This window comes from Peromyscus maniculatus, chromosome 15, assembly GCF_049852395.1.
Source record: "Peromyscus maniculatus bairdii isolate BWxNUB_F1_BW_parent chromosome 15, HU_Pman_BW_mat_3.1, whole genome shotgun sequence".
Classification (NCBI taxonomy): Eukaryota; Metazoa; Chordata; class Mammalia; order Rodentia; family Cricetidae; genus Peromyscus; species Peromyscus maniculatus.
The window spans coordinates 35,414,121-35,436,238 of record NC_134866.1 but is presented as its reverse complement, the minus strand read 5'-3'; the positions used below and the strand labels follow the sequence as shown (position 1 = coordinate 35,436,238).

Genomic DNA, 22,118 nt, shown 5'->3' with positions numbered 1-22,118 from the left:
CTCTCCCACTCTCTCTCTCACACCTGGTGCCAGAAGACTACATCAGTTGTGCCAGATGATTGCTTCATCTAACGCAGCTGTTGAACTATGCCCAGAACATTTTTGGATGCTTCCAGCTGACGTGAAGGCCAACATGAGCTGGAGTCTACCTGAGGCCACAAGATCGTTTAAGAAGAGAGTTGAATGTTAGAACTCAAGGCAGACCATGCTTTTCATCTAGATACATGAAATACAATAATTGGGTAATTTGAATCTGGTCCTTCAACCACTCATTGTAACTAGTCTTTAACTAGAACACCTTTAGCCCATCCTATGTATTGTTTTCTTCCTTCACCTCAACCTACCAAAGTTTCTGACCATCAAAGAATATTTAATTGAAAAGGATAATGCACTTAGATATGTTTTTGTTTGTTTCGGTTTTTTTTTTTTTTTTTTGAGGAACTTTTCCAAGAAAGGGTTTGTTATGTAGCCCAGGCTAACCTTGAACTCTTGATCCTCTTGCTTCAGCCTTTAGTTACTGGGTGTTGTAATTACAGACGTGCACATCCATATTTTGTTTGTTGGATGGTTTTTAATTACCTTATAATTGAGCTCTCTTCGATGAAAAAAGGTCACAAATCAAAAGAAGTTACATATTACCAAATATTTAGTGAATTCCATACATGAGCGCTACAAAATGCAGAAGGATGACTTCCCAGATGTTACCCAAATATTTATAGAAAAAGAATGCACACAGTGTATAATGTCTGCATCTGCCTTTTTATAAATCTTCAAGAATAACATCTCCTTTTTCAAGAGAGTGATAAATCCCATTGTAATGTTGGAGCCAGAGTATTTGGAATAGTTAGAACTTGTCAGTATTGTTGGGGGGAAATTACTGGGTTTCGCAGAGGCAAAGTCCTTGTTAGATAAGAATGTTACTTTGGCCTAATATAGATAATCACTGATATTCTCTCCCATGTTACCCCAAACCAAAATTTCTAATCTCAAGCCACTAGGGGCTTTGTCAAATTAAACAAGTGTTTAGACTAGGAGAGTGGGAAAGATGACATCTAGAACATGAGCCAGGCTGTCCCTCTTTTGATTTCTGTACTGGCTCCCTACAAACCTTTCGAGTACGAAGCAGAGTACTCTGAGATAATGCGGGCAGGATAAACTGAGATCTTCTGCTTCCAACAGAATCGTAGCCATGGGCACTTTGTATTTATTTCAAGAAGATGAGCTAAATCAAGACTCTCACTGCTACAGAGTCAATTTTGATTTTCTATCATTATAAATGGACAACACTTGATTACAGGGAAATCTAGTAAGCATATGCATGCATGTATGTGAAGAGATGAGGGGGACTGGGGAGGAGGACCAGATGGGATCGTCTCATAAAATGTGTAAAGAAAATGAAAAAAGGCTCTATATAAAATGTTTCCCTTCTTATTTTGATTTTTGTTTCATTTGTGCTGGAATCTCTTAAGTATGTTCCAGATATATTGTCTCCCCCTTTTTCTAGAAAATGATTTGTTAGAATTTCCTAAGTACTTACCAGATATATTTTCACTCTTTTCCTCCCTAGAAAAGGCCTTTTATTCTTTGTTAATCCAAATGAAATCAGCTGAGCTTCATTGATATTATCTGAGTATGCTGAGAATGAATTTCTAATATCAAAGGCTGATTAACAAGGGGTGCTACATATCAGACACTGGGTCAACTAGAAAGATCCCATTAGCTTGTAGAAGTTGCAAGGGATGTGGGGAAAGGACTTTAGAACAGCACACAACATCCCTGCCTGAAGGATCCATGATAGGCTAGTGTTGGGAGGTGGAAGAGATCTGTATCGTAGAGAAAAATCTTCATTACATGCTGGGAAGCATTCTCCTCCTCAGTGGAGGAAGTAGTATCTTCCATTCATGCTTGGTTATAAACAAAAAACTAAGGATATAAAATTTAATGACTATGTTAATTAATATTTCATGATATATCGACTACTGGCCATTTAGGTCAATGATTTTTCAACTGTGAGCCACAATTTCGGCTATGAAATCAATTCAATGAGTTAAACCTAGCATGTTTTTTCTTCTTATGTTTAAAGGAATGGAACAAAACAATCAATTTCTTCACATGAAACCTTGAATGTCTATGTATGTCTATTTGGACTCTGTTTTCTTGTTATGATCTGAATATTAAAAAGTTAGCAGGTCTGCCAATATAGAGTGTTGCCAGTTTTTCAATAACATGAAAAATATCACAGTGAACATCTCTGGAATGGTGGAGGATGGAATTTTGGTGTATTTCCACTTATTCTGTAACAGTTGGTTTCCAGAAGCAATGTCATAACCTGCACAGAAAGGTGGAATTGATGAGACTTTCCCTGATACCTTTCATTTGTTCCAATCTCTACTCATATCTCACTAACAGGGCATCTCAATTTCACAGTTACTGTTGTTAGCTCAATTTTTCTTTCCTCTTATGGTTGATAACTTAATGGATGTAACGATCTGCCATTGTTTTAATTGGCAGTTATTTAAGGACTTGTGAGGCTGGATAGTCTTTCAAACATTTGTTTTTGTTTGTTTTTCTGTTTTTTAAGACAGGGTAACAGCTCTGGTTGTTCTGGAACTCACTTTGTAGACCAGGCTGGCCTCGAACTCACCAAGATCAGCTTGTCTCAGCCTCCCAAGTGCTGGGATTAAAAGAGTGCGCCACCACACCCGGCCTCTTTTAATTATTTACTGTGAACTATCTAAAAATATTTGCAGCCACTTTTTGCTGTACTCTTCTCTTTGTTGATGATCCCTTTCTTTTTCTTTCTGTGTTCGCATACATTTTATTTCAAGGACCACATCATCCCTTGCTAGAGATAAGGAGACAACAGGAATTAAAAATGAGAGATAAAGCACAAACCGGTATAGCCATTTTGGAAATCAAAATGGCAGTTTTTCAGAAAACTGGGCCTCAATCTACCTCAAGATACCCAGCAATACCACTATCCCTGTATATTTTGGCATATACCCAAAGGACGCTGCTCAATCATGCCACAGGGACACTTGCTCAACCATATCCATAGCAGCTTTATTTGTAATAGCCAGAACCTGGAAACAACCTAGATGTCCCTCAACTGAAGAATGAATAAAGAAAATGTGGTACATTTAAAAAAAATGGAGTATTATTCAGCTGTTAAAAACAATGATATCAGGAATTTTTAAGACAAATGGATGGAACTAGAAAAAAAATCATCCTGAGTGAGGTAACCCAGGCCCCAAAAAAACAAACATGGGGTGTTCTTACTCATGAGTGGGTATTAATTGTAAAGTAAACAATAACTATGCTACAATCCACAGACCCAGAGAGGCCAGGTAACAAGGAGGGCCCAAGAGGGGACTCATGGATTATCCCCAGGAAAGGGAAATAGAGCAGATCTCCTAGTTGGACTGGGGATCGGGGATGGGCAGAGGGAGACAGTGCTGAGAGAGATGCCTGGGAAGGGGGGCTTTGAGAGTCAGATGCAAGTCGAGTCTACAAGGACGGCCCCAGCTAAGACCCTGGGCAGCAGTGGATGCACAGCCTGAACTGGCCACCCCCTGTGATTAGATTGGAGACTACCCAGGTTGTCATTAGAGAGCCTTCATCCAGCGACTGCTGGAGGCGGATACAGAGACCGGTGGCCAAACATTTGGCCATGCTAGGGAGTCCTGCTGAGGAGAGGGAAGAGGGACTGAAGGAAACAGGGGAGAAAGGTCAGGAACATCGCAGGAAAGCCCACAGAAACCATTAGCCTGGCTCATGGGAATTGGCAGAGTCTGAACCAACAACCAGCGAGTCTGTATGGGACAGATCTGGGCCCTCTGCGTATATGTAACAGTTGTGTAGCCTGGTCTATATGTGAGACTCCCGGTAATGGGAGCAGGGCTGTCTCCGGTGCTTTGACTGGCTCTTGGGAACCTCTTCCTCATGCTGGATTGCCTTGCCCAGCCTGAAAACAGGGGGAGGTGCTTAGTCTTTTGACAGCTTGACATGCCATGCTTTGCTGAAGCCCATGGGAGGCCTGGCCCTTTTGGAGCGATTACAGGAGGAAGGGGGGTGGGTTGAGGGGGGGAGGGGAACAGGAAAGAGAGTGGGAGGAGAGGAGAGATGGGAAGCTGCAGTCAGGATGTGAAAATAAATAAATAGTTAATAAAAACGAGGAGAACATTTTAATCAGCTGGATATTGTCAGACTGATGCCAGCATACCTTTAGGTTTTTAAATTTCACTTGGTTTTCAAAACTGGCTAGCTAATAAGAAATATTTATCCTAAAAATAACTTTAAAATATAACCAGTGCCAGAACTACTGGACAATGTGACACCGGAAGCTTATACTTTGAACTTCTTCTTTGTGCAGAACGCTGCAATTATGTTTATTTTATATTTTCAAATGAGGACAATATCTATGAAACATTTGAATGAGGAGTTACCACTAATGGAATATAAATTGATAATCTCTGTAACACACATCTCACAGAAGTTCCAGGAAGAAAGGATCTAATTCAACTATGAAGAAACAGAAAATGTTATGAGTGACAATTTTGCAAAGCTAAAGAAGGAATTCAGACTATATATTAAAAGCCTGCATTTATCACCGAAGAGTACTACAGGGCATTAGAATACAGAAAAATCTCAAGAGAGTATTTCAAATAAGAGTGAGTTCAGAGGGATAGAGTAAAATATTTTTCTTTAGCAGTAACAGGTGATAGATTATAAATGAAAACCTTTGAAATGTTAGAGAAATAGTCAGTTCACAATATGAATTTGATACCCAACTAAACTATTATGAAACACTAAGTATACTATGACAGTTTACTATCTCAATGGCCATATTTAAATTGTACATTTTAAGAGCTGTCTACATACTACAAGTTTCTCCTTTAAAAAATTAAAAAAACATATAAAACAAAAATAACTCTCTCTCCCAACTATTCTAATCATTACCATTGCAGTTATAGGCTTATTTCTCTATTTCCCTTGAAATTGAAACTTTTTGAAAACAGTTATATTTCTGTCACTAATTCCTTTTTGTTTCAGTTTCTTAAACCCGTTCAAATCTGTATATAATCTTCATGTTTCTTATATGGATCTGATGATGGGTTGGTAAACTGATCTTACTAATGAAAGAACACATCATCCCTTGGATTAACACGCTTGTACTGACATCCCATCTCACTTAGGGTAACAAAGTGCTTACTGTAGTTTGAAAGTCTCATCTAATAACCAACCCCCCCCCCCTCCTTGATCTCTACTTCCATTTACTACACACCTGTCTTGTTCCCTTTGGTCCAATAAAAGTGATTTCTTTGACTGACATAAAATAGTAACATATTAACAATAGAAGACATCAGAAGGCAGAATCTCTACAAAGGACACAGCAGTCCAAAGTAAATGTCATTCGTCCGTGAATACCTTAGTTCTTATCTGAAAACAAGCCAAAAAGGCACTATCTTCAATGGTTGTGGCGACTATTTGAATGACATCCACAAGCAGTTTTCTTTTTCTGCTATTAATAAATGGTAAATATTGAGAATCCATCCAGAAGTGCTTGTGAAGATTTCTTGGAAAGAGAATCAGTGATGTTAAAATTTTTTACTTTTTTATTATTCCAAAATAACTATACATTAAATGAGCATTCCCAATTATCTTTCACGAATGTTTTCTGGCTTCCAGTTTTAATTGCTTACGTATATACCCGCTGTTTAGCTATTCTTCTCTTCAGAAGAGGTAAGAACAAATTGAGATTGGGTGCCTCAGTACCAACAATCCATTGCTGGATGTGTTTAGCTTGTGCAAAACTGGAACAGTGTGGGTGTAAACAAGAGGCTTAGTGCAAAAAACAATGTTCACCACCACACGTTAGTTTCATCAATCACCTAGAAAATCTTATAATCCCTGTTACTTTTTCCCCCTGAAAAGGTAACAGTTTTTGTCCTAAATTCTTTTATGTTCTGATATGGTCTCTACTTTAGCACAAAGAAGTGGCGTGGGCAGATAGACAGGAAACCACAGTTGCCACTCTAGGTTACAGTCATGGCTTGTCTTGCTTCTGGAACTAAACTAGTAGTGTGATTATTTTGGAAGGAGAAGAAGAGGAGGAGGAGCAGGAGGTTGCCCAATCATCAGCCATAATGGCATCATGGAACAGTGAAAATCAATTCCTTCCTCATTCCTTTTTCAGGACCATTTGGGAGTGGCAGGAGTGGCTTTTTGATTAGTGACACCAAAATCAGAACAACAACATCTGTCTGTCTTGTCCAACTCTGGTGTGACAGTTTTGTTTTATCTTATTCTACTTTATTACTTTCTCTTAGAATCCTGTGCTTTTCTAATGAGAAATGGAAAGGACGTGGATCTGGATGGGACGGGAGGAGGAAAGAGAACCAAAGTCAGGATATATTATGTGAGAAAATAATCTAGTTTCAATAAAAGGAAAAAAAGATATAAAAAAAGCTGAAGATAAATAGAAGTAATTGGCCTTGTGGCTAGATATATGTTGATTTCAATATGGCTGGCAGAGAGAAAATATGTACTAAAACAATAGAAAAATAAATCTGTTAAAACAGGATATACCTATATTCATATGGTTCCTTTTAATCTTCAAACAGAAAGATAATATTTCAACAGACTACTAAAAATGGAAAATATCTTTGACATTTCTGCTGGTGTGTACTAATGTGCATAAGTTTCTTACATAATAAATGAGAAAAATACTTTGATATATGAATGTTTTTTTCTTGTGTTGACAGAAATTTGGCAGTCAACACTCACTACCTCTTATACACCAAGTGTCTCAACTAACCACTGGCCTTTGCTTACAAATCGGATAATCTGTATCCATTTAATAAAATAATGATAGTAATGTTTTCCTGTGTGCAATACAAAACCATGGAACAATGGAATGTTTATTTTGGCTCAGAGACTTTGTACAAAGGTCCTGTCTATGTTCTTCACAATAAAATCCTGCTTATTAATTAGTAAGACCCAAAAAGTCAAGCAGAGGAAAACCATGACTTTAGCCTTTCTGTTTGGCCAAAATCTGAAATTTAGAGAACACAATCAGCTTTTAAAAATTAGTTAATAGAATCCAAGAGTGTGCCAAACCTTTTGCCCCAAACTATTTCCAAAAACTGCTCTGGTTATTGACGTAGCTCTAATTTACATATGTGTATTTTTTGTAACTAGGACCTCAACCCAAGACATAACTTCTTTTTCTAAAACAACAAAAAATGATTATTTCTTCTCTTCTTTCCTAAATAGCTGTTGCAAGGAAAGAAAAAGAAACTAAATGAAATCACAATCAACCTAAGCAATAAGAAAAGCATGTGCCAAGAGTGTCTTCATCTGCTCTCAAAGCAGAGAATCTCTTTGGCAGGAGAAAATCATTAGCAAGAAAAACTGTAAAACTTAAAAAAAAAATCTGTCATTATTAACAAAGAAGATCCACAGCATGAACAATCTTAATTTGTGAAGCAAAATTCTAAACTAGACCTGGAGGACAGTATAGCAGGTGCCTGAAAGGCCTAGAATTAAAAAAAAAAAAATCAACCCTGAGAAAATTGCTGGCCTTAGCACTTGTAGCTCCATGCTCCAGAACAAGGGGATTCTACCTAAGACTGTTGACTGTAGGCATGTAGAAACCACTATAACCTATTCTTGAAACTTGAGGCAGAGCAAGAAAATTGAGAACTCCAAATTTACCTATGCTTGCCAACGTACCAAGTTATTTTGGGGTATTTATGTACTTAATAATAACGATTAGGGCCACTGATGTCAAAAGATGAAGCCTCATTCCAGTTTCTTTTCCGGTAGTAGGAGCTTTGACAAGTTTCTAGAAGTTGAAGGAATTGAGTGCATGGCAACAGGTTGTGGCTATAAAAGGAACTGCAAGGAACTGGCTACCCACACCATGAAGTTTTTCCAGAATCGTCAGCTTTGTACAAGCTCACAAGGTATCTTGCAGTGCAATGATCTCCCAACAGCTCTCGACGCCTCCTGTGCCAACCTTTATTTTCCACTATGTGTAACAAATACTAAAGGGTTTGTCTTTTTGCCATATAAATGGCTTCCTTGTTGATACTATCCTATTAATTTATCTCTTCTTAGCACTTTATGAAAAGTCAGACACTTAGTAGATGCTCAGAAGGTGATACATTCCCTAGGATTGGTTTTCACTTGATTGCCTAATATTTCAATTACAGGTATAGTAGTGATGCCCCAAATAGTACAATTATTTTGTTTTCATGTATAAGCAATAAGTTCTCAAGAATTTCTGTGATCCAACAAAACCAAGATACATTCTCAGCATACCTAATGACTGACATGAATAGATAGATACCTGATGATGTTCATTGAGTGTACTCATGTCTGGGTGGACAAAGATATGAAAAAAGTCTAACAAGAATAATTGCACCAGTGTGTTATGTTTTGGATGACTTTCCCTCAAAGGACAATATGTAAAGGCTTGGGCCAAGGAGGGGATACTGGGAGGTGTCAGGGATCCTTAGATGGAAAAGCCGAGTGTTAAGTCTCCATATAATTAGTAGAGTGGCCTTGAAAGGGATTTTATAACCTCCATCTTTTCCTTTCTCCCTATCTTGGCATGAGATGTGAGCAGGGCCTCTACTCTGACATATACCTCTGCTGTGTACTTAGACATATTGCCCTTGCCAACAGCCCAAACCAACAAGGCCATCTGATCTCGGACTTGAACTCTAGAAACGTGGGTCAAGATAAATCTCTTCTTAGTTCATACATAGCCTATGTCATTTATTTCAATATAGTGACAGAAAACAGATCAGTATCCTACAGTCATTTAATTTATTCGAGTTCCCACTGTGTGCTCAGTAGTGATCCAAGTACTATAGTTACAGTAGGAAAGAGACACTGGACCTGCTATAATGGAATTCTTAGTTTAGTGAGACAGTAGTGTGATTGAAGTCTCCATACAAGCATATAACATGCTGTAAGTGCCATGAAGGGATGCACAATCTACTAGGAGCATTAAAGGGTTATCAGAAGGTCACCCCAAATAAGTAGATTATTCTATTCAAAGCGATAGCATGTAATCATGTTGCCTTTTTAGAAGTCATATGTACAGGCACAAAACAAGTGGTTATAAACAAATTATGATTGCTCAAATTACTTCTTGGTAACTGGGGATCGGTAACAGAATCTAAAGAGTGTTTATAATCATTGGAAACCCTTAAGATGAAATCTTTTTCTATGTTGCCTGACTATGTGTGGCCTTGTCAAGAATATACTGAGACAAGTTTTTCTAATATTCTTCAACATACCATAATTTTTAAGGTGTGTGTGTGTGTGTGTGTGTGTGTGTGTGTGTGTGTGTGTGTGTGCATGAGTGCATGTGTAGGTGCCTGAGAAGCCAAAGACATTGGACCCACTGGAGATGGAGTAATGGGTAGTTGTGTGCCACCTGACTTGCATGCTGGAACCAAACTCAGGTCTTCTGGAAGAGCAGCAAGTGCTCTTAACAGCTGAGCCATTTCTTCCATCCCTGAAATTCTTTTACTGGTTGTAAATACTTTAAATCTAGCTCAGCCATTTTTTTTTCTCCCTGCGGTATATAAGGAAAATTTTAAAACTACTTTATGTTTTAAAAAACAATGCCTTACTCCTACTCATCTATCACTCAGGAAAAACAGCTAAATGAAATATTGGTCAAACTTTCCAAAAAAGTTTTGGGCTGAAGACAAGCATGGAAAAATCCAAGCCCAAAGGAGAAATTTCCAGAAATTTAGAAGCAAGTGAAAACAGGGGGTTATAACAGTTCAGTATCTGCGCCAGGAACAAAGTATATATGATATTATTTATTGCTGAAAGCTTCTCGGAGAGGCAGCATCTGGTTTCAGTGAGGTCTTGCTTTCATCCCATCCAGCAGCTGGACGCAGCTCTGCAGCCCAGGGAGGACGACCCATTTGCCAAGGTGACATAATGAGTTAGTGACTCTCTCCAGATTAGACCTCAGGAGCCTCCTGGCTCCTCGCATGCCAAGAACAAGTCCCATGACCAACAGAGAGTTTAGCACTTCTTTTTTGTTTTGACTTCAAGTGGCTTCTTCAGCTTTGGGTTTTATTGGTCTTTGTATTTTCAGAGTCCCAAAGAATCAATTCTTCCTCACTGTGCTACATTTCTACTGTGGGTAGATCACATATCTATTTGTTTTTCTGTGAATGACAAAGCCCCTGCCAGCCTTCCACTAGATTTATTCATCCAAGCCCAATGGTAGCAGCAGGAGAATAAAATGGGGCCACCTAGTATTCTGTTCACACTGGGGACAGGGAGGTGACTATGATCCAGAGCTTAGTTAATGCTGACAGAGAAGGTGGGGGCACTGGTTGTCCCCAAAGTGCAGCTTAGAAGCAGGGCAAACCTGCTGAGGAGGTGACTAACTGCCAGAGAAAGTATGGTAGCTTTTACATCTATTTGAGCTCTCTTCTCTACAAGCACTGCATTACCTAGACTTCTAACAAGAGGAAATGAGTTCCTCTATTTTTTTTTTGTACTTGTCATCCATAGCAATAGAAGAAAGGGTGCTGTTTCCAAAGTAAGTGCTTTTGCCACATTCTAACAAGACTATGTTATTTGAGCTTCGAAGGGAACAAGGAGGCAGTAACACATACAAAAGCTCTTTTGATAAGAAATTTTGACATTAGTAAAATAACTAGCCAAATTATTCACCAATCAATACCTTTCTCTATATATGTATGTCCACACGATATTGCAATGCATTAATAACTAGAACTATTGATATCATTAATAATTATTATTTACTATGCACTATAATTTATAATAATGTGAATTATTAGTATCATGGATCCAAAATACCAATTTTAAGGAAAGAAAGGGAAGAGATGGATGGAAGGGAATTATAATCATCCTTCATCTCTAAACTTCAAGTTGGTAGATCATGATTCAATGAGAAGGTAAGAAAGCTGAAACCAAGCCTGCCAGTAGTGTAAATAGACAGCACATATTCTAACCCATAAAAACGATTATTAGAAAACAAGACCCACTGTGTCCTTGGATCCTGCAATGGCACAGACAATACATAGAGACAGCACACAAGCTTTCAGAATTCACAGCAATGCCCAGAAGACACACCAGTTTAATAGTAGAAAACACAGGTGTGCTGTGAGTGACAGCAGGTTAACTCTACCAGTCAGAATGAAGAATTCAAGTGGGAACACGTGGCAGTTCTACCACAACTGGACTTAGGACAAGTTTACATGAAACTTACTGCAGATGTCCAAATACAATATGAATGCAGAATATTTATCTTTATTTGTTTTACAACATCTTTGATGACAGCAGAAGTAGTAGGGACCAATCATAAGAAAGCAATGACCTACCAAAGATGTGGACTATTGTTTTGCTTTACATATGCATTCTAGTCCCCTTTGACTTATCTTTCCAAGGTACAACCATGCTGACTTCAATACTATATAGTTCATCTGTGACTGAGATATACATAATAGTCATAATCATCACAACAAATCACTAATCTCTTAATCCAGCTCTTGTGTTTATTTCAAAGTTCAGTTACTTTTTAAAATAAAATCTCAGTTCAGGTTTTTAAAAGGAAAACTTCATCAAAGGAAAATTCTTATTATTATCTTCCCCCAAATGCATTTTCTCAACCCTCCGACATTTTTTATTTGAGAAGATATTGTTCTAAATAATAGCTTTTTAAACTAATCAGTCTGCTGTTACATGCTGTACTGTGTCCTCTAACAAACGCCAGAACAGGCCACCTGAAAACTACCTTCAAATATTAAACTTTATCCCTTCTCCTCCAAAACAGTTACCCTAACATTCTGCCAATCGAGTGCAAACAGCCAGGTTTCAAAGTTTGCCCCACCACCTGTCGGTAAAACTTTTGACTGTGCCAGTCTCAGCAAAAGGGGCACCAGGCAATTGAGCAGGACAAATGTCACACAGGCCAACACCTCTGCTTCAAGTGTAAGTTCTGATCTTTCTGCTGATGAACGTTAGGCTGTTTCCAAGTTTCTTCAGCATGCCCATATATCTCTTCTCAAGAAAAACTAAAGGCGGCCATCCCATATTTGAGATTTTTTTTTTCACTTTTCCTCAAGTGTTCTCTCTCCTCCTCCTCCCTAGACCTGTCTTCTTTTTTCTCTTTCTTCCTGTTTTTTCCTCTCCATTTGTTCTCAAGGTCAGACTTTTTACGCTTTTTTTTTAATGTGCCGAACCACTTGAAGAGGGCTACTCTTACTTGTGTCCTGGCCCATTTTCTGGTGTCCCTTGTGATGAGATTGGCACAGCCCAAGGATTTAGGGACAGGTGGTTGGGGCAAACTTTGAAACTTAGTTGTTTGCCCTTGATTGGCAGAATGTGTCAATATTTACAGGTGTTCACGCTGTATGTCCGGAGCAGAGGACCCTGGGACCCATGGCTACACAGCTGGGTAGCAGCTGAGCCAGAATTCCATTCAGGCTTCCAGACCCACCAGCCACTGTACCATGCAGTCTCTTCTATAACCTTCAAGCTGCACTTACGGTGGACTGGGACACTTTCTAGGATTTAAGTAGGAACTTAGCAATGATATTTATGCGATTAGCCTCTGTCATACTTGAGAAAACCCGAACTCTAACTTCATTGAAATGCTATACAGTTGGTCTTAAAAATAGCTGATTGACAGAGCACTTTATTGAAGTTTTCTGCAATAATCCATCCACCTTAAGACTTGCCTCTTCCTTAAGGAAGCCCACTGATAAAAAGCAGGATCAAAAGCTTAGTTAGAGGCTGTAATGACCCCGACACATGATCAAAAACAAAGAAAAATAAAACTCTAACTTATTACATATCACGGCTATTCTCTGTGCCCACACACCAAAATAAATCAAATAAAATCTTGGTTTTGGTACCATTTATTATGGGACTTTGTTTCTGGGACCAAGATGAGCTTTCATTAGGGTAAGTTTTTGAGATGTGAATTAAATAGCATGACAGGTGAAGGCTAGAACAATAACTTTTTCAGAACTAGCATGCCTAATGAGCTCATTCATGGTCTCTGATAAGGTTAAAGAATTGGCACAGCACTTACAGATCTCCTTCCACCAGAGGCCCCAACTGTATTTTTATTGACAACTATACTCCGCTCTTACCAGTCCTGAAGATCGGGCCACCCACTACATTTCCACAGCTAAAGAAACAGCTACAGTTGAGAGAAGTGCAAAATTCCTGGCTTACTCTTTTACAACTCCCCAGTGTTAATTCAAGACTGAGTTCCAACAGGATGCAGACTGTATCCAACACTGTGAAACCGGGATCCCAATTAAAGCTCCTGGCAGATGCATACTCATTAGGTAAGCTCTCAGTGTGTGCCCATCATCACTCTCCCTCCCTCTGAATAATGCCCACGGGTATACAAGCTAACGCAATTCAGATGGCATAGAGTATGGTAACATGGAAATGGATGCAGCTGCTTGGGAAGCTGCACCTTTTGGGAAGATGGCATTATTTAACAACAGGAAGACAGCACTCGGGGAGATGAAGACGGAAAAGCATGATAACAGTTGTAAACAGTCGCGATTCTGCATGAGAGGCATTGCCTATGCCAAAATAAACTGCAAGGGAAAGACCGTTACCCAGAAAGACAAAGTTGCTCTCTGGATTTGCAATTATTTTCCTTGGTAATGGCTATTCCTTAATTGGAGGGGAATCACGCTTAGAGTACTCATGGAAATATGAATAAGGAAAAGCAGCAGATGGGGTATGCTTTGCATATTTGTATCAAGGGCCTATCATGTGCCAGGTACATTTTGGTTAAGCCCGCCTCATGCTCTGTAACCCATGGCCTGAGTAGTTTCACCAATTTCTGTCTGTACCACTGATCAAAGGTGACTGCTCTTTCCTGGCACCTCTCATGGGACTGTTTTCTTTAAGGTCTTAGTGGTCAGCAGCGTCTGTCTCAGATACTTTTCTTCATCAAACACATCAAAAAAAAAATTCCAACAAGTAGGTTCTAAAAAGTCGAATTGGATGTTAAAGACTAAGCCGGGACACCTTGCTGTTAAGTCCTCTGCATAAATGTTCCCCATGGGCTGGGAATGCTTATTTGTAGGGGAAGACTGCAAAACTGTTTGGACGTGTGACATAGCTCACAGACACAGGGCTTTAGGGAGTCAGCCTGAGCCCCTCTGCAAACCAGTTGGTGTCCCGTAGGAGCAGATGTCATATGCTCCCTTTGCCATGGAGCCAGCCACCTCCTCCAACAGATGACACCTTTCTTCTCTTCAGTTGCTTCTGCCAGATGTTTCACTACAGTGGGGAGAAGAGTAACTAATGTAGAAAATGAGGGCCAGAGAGTGGGATAATGGCTGTGATCATCTGACCATATGGGTCATAAGCCTTTGGGATTGGTCTCTAGGAAGAATGTGGAAGGGTTGGAGTTCAGGCTGCCTAAGCGGTAGAATACTCTGAGAGCTTAATGTGGCATTCTGGTAGGAGAGCAACATAACAAAGATTATTGAAGACAGTGAGGGCAACACTCATGGGGTTTCCGGGGATAAGGATTTAACGGGGAGCTAACTAGAGGCTAACCATGTTATATTATGGAAATGGATCAGGCTGTGTTCTGTTTGTGTTCCAAAATCTCCATTGAGGCAGCATTCAAAAGCAAAAGACCAAGTTGTTTGGTGGAAGAAATTTCAAGAAAGCGTAACATCTAAACTCTGGCATGGTTTTTTTATCAATATTTTTAGTGAGGTTGACAGCGAGAATTCAAAGCAAGAAGCAGAACAGAACGATATGAAAATGTGCATCTCGGAGTGTGAAAAACCGATAAAGTTGTGGACACAGCAGAGTGGATGCAAGCAATGTCAGTATTTGTCAAAGAGATCAGTATCATTAAAAAGAGAGCTTGAAATCTGAACCAGTACAATAAAATGATGTGTTCAGGGCAAGACCCCAGCCATGTATCGAGATCCTACCCATCTTGCTCTCCAGGACATAATAATGCAAATTAAGGATATGTGGGGACAGGAGTGGTCAGGGAGTTATTAGGAGAGGGCAGTGAGGGGTGGGATATGATCGGAATATAGGTGCAAAAAAATTCTCAAAGAATAGATAAAATTTAAAAGTGGTTTGAAAGGAGAATTCCTGAAGAAAGAGTATCTGAGAAGAATGAGCCTCAAGAGTACCCTGATAGAGGGAAGATGCCAAGGGAAATGCTTTCTCCAGGTTCAATCAGGCAGGAATTCAGGGCTCATGCCTCTGTGTCCCAAGGGAACCAGGCTGTGGCTTAACCTGGCATCGGAACTTGACTTTCTCTTGTGGTACTTATGTGTTTGAATACCCGGTCTCCAGATGATGGCACTGTTTTGTGAGGTTGAGGCACCTACTGGACATGGGACCTATCTGGCAGATAAGGGTTACAAGGGCAGGGCTGTAGGATTATAGGTAGCTCTTGCTCTGACTCGTCTCCCTGATTCCTTGTTGGCACCATGAAACAAGTAGCTGCTGCACGCTCCCTCTGCCATGGAACTGCCCTCCACCATGCCTTCTCTACCCCAATGCACTGCATCTCTCCATATTGTCAACCAAAAGAAGCCTCTTGCCTCGTAATTGGCTCCTATCAGCTCTTTTATCACAGCGATGAGTTCCTCTATCAGGTAGAAGTGGGGGCACACTACTTAGTTTTTTTTTTTTCCTTTCCCTGCTCTTTCTCACTCACTCTACAATGATCACAATCCTTTACCAATGCCTCAGTGATTTCCTGAATCAGGCCTGAACATTACTGCATCAGAAATTCCAGTCTAGGTCAGTTCCTGCCGTCTCGCGACCATTGCCAGCAGTCTTTTGAGGGGGTATCTTTGTGGATCTCCGTGGGCCTCCCTAGCTCTCTGCTTCCTCCCCTTCTCACCTTCTCATGTGGTCTTCATTTACCATGGTCTCCTATTCCTTGTTCTCCCTCTCTTTTCTTGATCCAGCTAGGATCTCCCACTCTTTCCCTCGACTGTCGCCCTTCATTGTTCCCACTCATGACCAGGCTATTCATGTAGATCTTGTCCATTTCTCCGTGTCTTTTTTTTGGGGTCCCGTTTTCCAGGTAGCCTCACTGGTGATGTGAGTAGCAGTCTAGTCATCCTTGTTCCACATCTAGCATCTTCCTATGAGTGAGTACATACCATATTTGTCTTTCTGAGTCTGGGTTACCTCACTCAGGATGATTTTTTCTAGATCCATCCATTTGCCTGCAAACCGTGTGATGTCGTTGTTTTTCTCTGCTGAGTAGTATTCCATTGTGTATATGTGCCACAATTTATTTATCCATTCTTCAGTTGAAGGGCATCTAGGTTGTTTCCAGGTTTTGGCTATTACAAACAATGCTGATATGAACATAGCTGAGCAAGTGCTCTTGTGGTATGATTGAGCATTTCTTGGGTATATGCCCAGGAGTGGTATAGCTGGATCTGACCTACTCTGGTGATGGGATGGCCAGACACCCAAATAGTGGTGCCATAAACCCCATCCAAGGACTGAGGAATCTGAAGGCAGACATCCACGGCTGGGCCCCTGGTGGAGCACTGGGAGTCTAATTAGTGAGTAAGAAGAGGATTTATATGAGCGAGAATTATTGAAGCCAAGGTTGGATAAAGCACCGGGACAAATAACCAAATGAATGGAAGCACAGGATCTATGAACCAAGGGCTGAGGGGCCCCCAACTGGATCAGGCCACCTGAACGGGTGAGACAGTCAGTTGGCTTGATCTGTTTGGGAGGCAGCTGTGCATTGGTGCCAGGTCCTGGGCTCGTTGCATGAGTTGGCTGTTTGAATCCTGGGACTTATGCAGGGACACTTGGCTCGGTCTGGGAGGGGGGAATGGACCTGCCTGGACTGAGTCTACCAGGTCAACCCCGGTCCTCGGGGGAGACCTTGATCTGGAGGAGGTGGGAATGGGGGGTGGGCTGGGGGGAGGGGTGGGCAAGAGGGGGAGAACAGGGGATTCTGTGGCTATTATGTTGAATTGAATGGTGTTGTAAAATAATAATAATAATAATAATAAAAAAAACAAAACAAAACAAAACAAAAAAAAAAAGAAATAGGATAATTAAAGAAAAAAAAAAAAAAAAAAAAAAAAAAAAGAAATTCCAGTCTATTCACTGTTGAAGCTCCCACCTCGCATTGGCCCCACCCTGATCTTTTATCTGCATTTCTTAAACACAACACTGAGTTCTGGATTTTCCAGTTTTATTGGTCTCTGTATATTTCTGAACTTCTGAATATTTTCATTTTTTTCTTATATCTTGAACCACCCATGTCTTTGGGTAGAGAGTTAGAATAAACCTTTTTCTTTTTGAGCGTTATACATTTTCACACAAACAAAGAGAAGCTTGGTTATCAGAGGTTAAAGACTGGAAACCACAGGAAAGGGGAAAATTGGGATTTACCTTTCCAATTCATCTGTCATTCTCAGTGGGAGATTTGCATAAAAAGATCTGGTCAGGAAATCTACACCAGAATCTTCTTGTGGGAATCCCATGCAGAGCTCAGAACGTGTGTGTGTGTGTGTGTGTGTGTGTGTGTGTGTGTGTGTGTGTGTGTGTGTGTGTGTGTAAGTTTCACTTTGTTTTTATTTTTCAATGTGTGATAAATACCTCTTCAGGAATCTTCAGGAGAAATAAAGCTTTTCTTGTTGATCTCATTAATGTTCGCAGCCAACTCACGCCTAATCCCTAGAAATAAGGATGTAGAAGAGGAGAGGACAAGGAGAACATAGTATTCTCCAGTCACATCCAAGCCCAAACTTTTTAAATCACATTTTAATCTCTCCAGCTAAGCCTTTTCACCAGAATCCCCAGGAAATAACTGACATGACCTCTCTAAATTTTGTCTCATCTATTTCCTCTTCTTCTATGTGGGCTGCTAATGAGCTGTGAAGTATCCAAAGACAACTGGTTTCACTATGGGGTTAGAGGAGATTAAAGGCTGGATAATCTACGAAACTATTAAGAGTACAAGCAAGAAGCTGTATATTCTCATATACATAGAACACATGACTTAAGAGCCTAAGAGGATATCTTCTCCTAAATAACCATGCCCCCAAACCCCTCCCCCCCCACAACACACACACACACACACACACACACACACACACACACACACACACAATTGGACTTCCACTTAAATGTACGTTTCTTAAAGTTAATGTCTTTAGTAATTTGCTATGTTAGTCACCTGAGATCCAGAAATGTGAAAGAGTGTTTTCATGATAAGCTGGCAATGTCAGGGATGATGCTCTGTTTTTAGCAAGGAATCATTTTTATTATCAGCCTTACTAAGAGCTTTTCTGAGTCAACTTTCATTCCCCCTATCACTTGAGCTAGAAGTTTAGGCCACCATCGGAAGAACCTCAGGGTGTTCAAATGTATTTTGAGAGTGAAGGGGATGATACCTCCAGAATTCCAAAGATGAACCAGAATGGCAGAAGGAACCTAAGATCTGAGAGAGAGAACAGAACAATTTAGAGCTTTTAATCCAAGGCACAAAATGAGCATTGGCTCACCCTACATTTATGTTTAGAGAGTCTAGAGCCCACTTCTAAGGGGCAGCCTTAACCAAGGACAAATCCCTAAAGGTCTTGGATGTTGGAAGTCTTACTGTGGGAAAAGTTCAGAAATTAATATGCAAAGTTCATTCATATACATGAACTTGTAGGTCTTTATCTTTAGGCCAGGAGTATTCTTTCTGGTCAGACAGGCTTTCAGTAGCCAGTTTCGGAAGCCAAGAATGGTTGGCAGAGGTGGTAAGAAAAAAGTCTGGTCTGATTATATGATCAAAGCTCACTATAAAAATAGCCAATATAATTGACTGAGAATGAGAAAATATTTTTGACATTCCAATCCATGCTTAATTGGCACCATGCCATCAGGCTGGTGATGAGGTGGCACATCATAGTGGAAGCACATGAATGAAGAAGACTGCTAACTCCATTGGCCAGGAAAGTGTGCCACTCAAGGGCATATCTTCAATGGCTTAAGAGTATTCTCCGGCACATCGCCCACTAAGTCCCACTTCTCAGTTTCCACCACTAATGCCACCCTGAGCACAAAGAGCTTAACACATAGGTCTTTGGATCAGGGAGAACACTTCATAAGAAAAGTATTGTATCTACCAAGGAAGACATGAAGCCAGGTGTACTAAAAGCCTCTTTCACATACAACTAGAATTCAAAAAACAAAACAGAACAGGAAGATGGACTGTTCTCCATAGAAGAAGGAAGCCGATGAATCCTGACATAGTTTAAGTTTCATTCATCCATTCCACATTTATTAAACGCCTTGCACATGCTGGGCTCTATTCCAGGTACAGAAAGAGGGAAGAAAATTAACCCAACAAATAAACAATCAACCAAACAAAAACCCCAAATGAACCAAAACCAAAACCAAAACAAAACCACCCTCTAAATCCTTGTTATCCCATTGCATACATACTTCTGGAAGTGGGTCGGCCAATAAATGAGTAATAGCGAGTACTCCAGAGAAAAATAAACAACGGCATAGGAAGGGAATGCTGGGGGTGGGTGAACATGCTGTTCCTTCGAACAGACGGCTTAGAGACGCTGAAGCTAGGGAGAGGGTTTGTAAGATCTGGAAGGAGACGAGCAGGGAGGATGGCTGACAGGAGGGGAAAGAACCAAAGTCGCCCTGACACCTGAGAAACAACACAAGGAAGGGGTGTAGACTGTTCTGCTCGGACAGATTTCTGTAAAAGTCAGCTGGGATGCTGCTGGCAATAACAGAATGATGTTAGTATAACATGGAAAGAAGACTTCTCTCGGGATGGAGGAGCCAGATGAGCAGTGGAATTAGAAGCTCAGCAGGAAAGGAAAGCTCTCAGGTCGGCTGTTCTACATGACTTCATCTGGGAGGATTTAAAATGAGCACCCAAACCCAGAGCTCTCCCTTCAGCAAGGTGTTTTCCTGTCATGCGTCACAGCTCTCTGCTCAGGTAAGACTGTACCCCCAATAGCCATCTCACTGATTCGTATCCCCATCGGTCTGTACTGTCTGGGCTCTTCAGCAGGCCTCTCCAGGATTCCATATTTGTGTTTTAAAATAATATTTTGCAAGGTGCAAGTGATCTGTTCCAATCTTAGTTTTCTTATAATGTCTGCTACTTTTGAAATACACTTTGTAGAAACCAAGGTGTTAGAACAGTGGCTCTCAACCTTCCTAATGCTGTGACCCTTTAATATAGTTCCTCATGTTGTGATGATCCCCAACCATAAGATTATTGCATTGCTACTTCATAACTGCAATTTTGCTACTGTTATGAATCATAATGTAAATATCTGATATGCAGGATACCTGATTTGCAACCCCTGTGGGGGTTGTGACCCATAGGTTGAGAATCACTGCTTTAGAAGGCCACATTAACAGCGTCACAGTTGAAATGGTTGCCCAGATGATTCCAAGACTTATGCAGAATCTGATGGCCTTTGAGTGAAGGCATGACATGATGTGATATGCTCAAAATGAGCTAAAGAGCGAAGGGGTGAGAATACAAGGAAGTACAGAATACAGAATACTTGAGAGCCTTTGCCGTAAGCCAAGTGAGTGAGGATGGTGGTTAGGGAACAAGATGGCAGTGACGGAAATGGCAGAAAAAAAAAAAAAAGCCCAAGGTTGGATGATAAACTGGCCTTAGGCAGTGAAACAAAGAAAGGAGTCCGGCACCATTTCAGCATTTTAATGTAAGCACCCAAAAGATGAACTGCCACCAGCTGAGGTGGAAATGACTGAATTCTGAGTCGGTTAGCTGGGTGATGGATTTGGCTTGAGTAAGACTAAATATGAGTATCCATAAGGCATTCAAGTAGAGTTACCAACAAGGTAGATGGATAGACATATCTAGAATTCAAGAGAAATAAAATTTCAGGTTTTCAGTCAATAAACTTTTTAAAGCTACAAGAATAACATCACTCTCTCATAAAATGTTGATTCCCCCACGCCCCTCCAGCAACTCACTAGCTGCTAAGGCATAGACTACTTCTTACAATTATAGTGGCTTGATTTTTTTTTAAAAAAAGTATTATCACGAGAGCTTTCATTTCTGGCACAGAAGCAGGGAGTGTTGGTTGTGGTAAATGGGGTAAGAAAGAAAAAGAGAAAGAACAAAATAAAGGAAGAGAAGGAAGGATGTGTGAAGGGAGAGGTGGGGAGAGAGGGAGGGAAGGGACAGGGACATGCTGAGGCTTAGGACTGAGTTATCCTAAAATCTGGAGAAATAATGAAGAAAACATGGAAGCTTAGTGGGAGGACCTGCGAGGTGTGGGAGACTCGGGGAAAGGTAGAATTTCAGTGATAAACAAAGTGCATTACAAGGATCAAGTACGATGAAAACTGGTCACAGCATTCCCAAAGGAGCTAGGTGAGTGAATGTCACAGCAAGCACGACTCACGCCTCTGTCCCGTACTCAACAGTATAAGCGAAGTTCTTGAAGGGTTTTACTGAAGACAATAGAAAGAGAAAACTGGGGCAGTGTCTAATGAAAAACACCAACTCAACAAGTATGTATTTGCTTTTTTATAAGATGAGATAGAGACACAATAGCATGTTTGCCTAAAGTCTGGAACAATTTGGGGAGGTCATGCTAGAAGAGGAGGGGGAGAATGATTGAGTTCACGTCCCTGAGTATAAAGCAAGGGAGGGAGTAAGAGTCACACAGAGAGGTTTATGTTCAATCGAGGTTCTCTGTTAACAGGAGGAGAAGGGAGCGTTTGGATGCCTGGAGTGGGGCGTGTAGAGGTGTGGCAGAGGGAGCTTGTGGCACACCTCGGATTACTTCTGATTTGTAAGAAAGGTTAAGTGCACAGAGGTAAAATACAGAAAGTAAGGGAGGCTTGAAGATAGGGGAGGAGATGTAAAATAATTGTCTGAGAGTAGGAAACTGAATAGATTGGAAAAATATGGGGAGCTGTCAGACATTACCAATAAATAGCCCAGTATATTTAGGGGTGGGGCATATACATAAAACAAGTCATCATTGTTTAATTTTTCTCCCATCACATTGAGCACTGAAAAATTGGCATTATATAGGAAAAGACATGAAATT

General features: G+C 40.4%; 1 protein-coding gene and 1 long non-coding RNA gene across 5 annotated transcripts in view; one reads left to right on the top strand and one right to left on the bottom strand.

Annotated features, from left to right (window-relative positions):
• The window catches only part of Ghr (growth hormone receptor), a 249,801-nt gene that overhangs the window by 162,353 nt on the left and 65,330 nt on the right, over window positions 1-22,118 (bottom strand). The gene's annotated exons all lie outside the window — the stretch shown is intronic.
• LOC143268667 (uncharacterized) overlaps window positions 19,644-22,118 on the top strand; it is a 28,643-nt gene continuing 26,168 nt past the window's right edge. The window contains exon 1 of the long non-coding RNA XR_013044726.1: window positions 19,644-20,011. This is a non-coding gene — a long non-coding RNA (uncharacterized LOC143268667). The remainder of the gene's footprint in view (window positions 20,012-22,118) is intronic.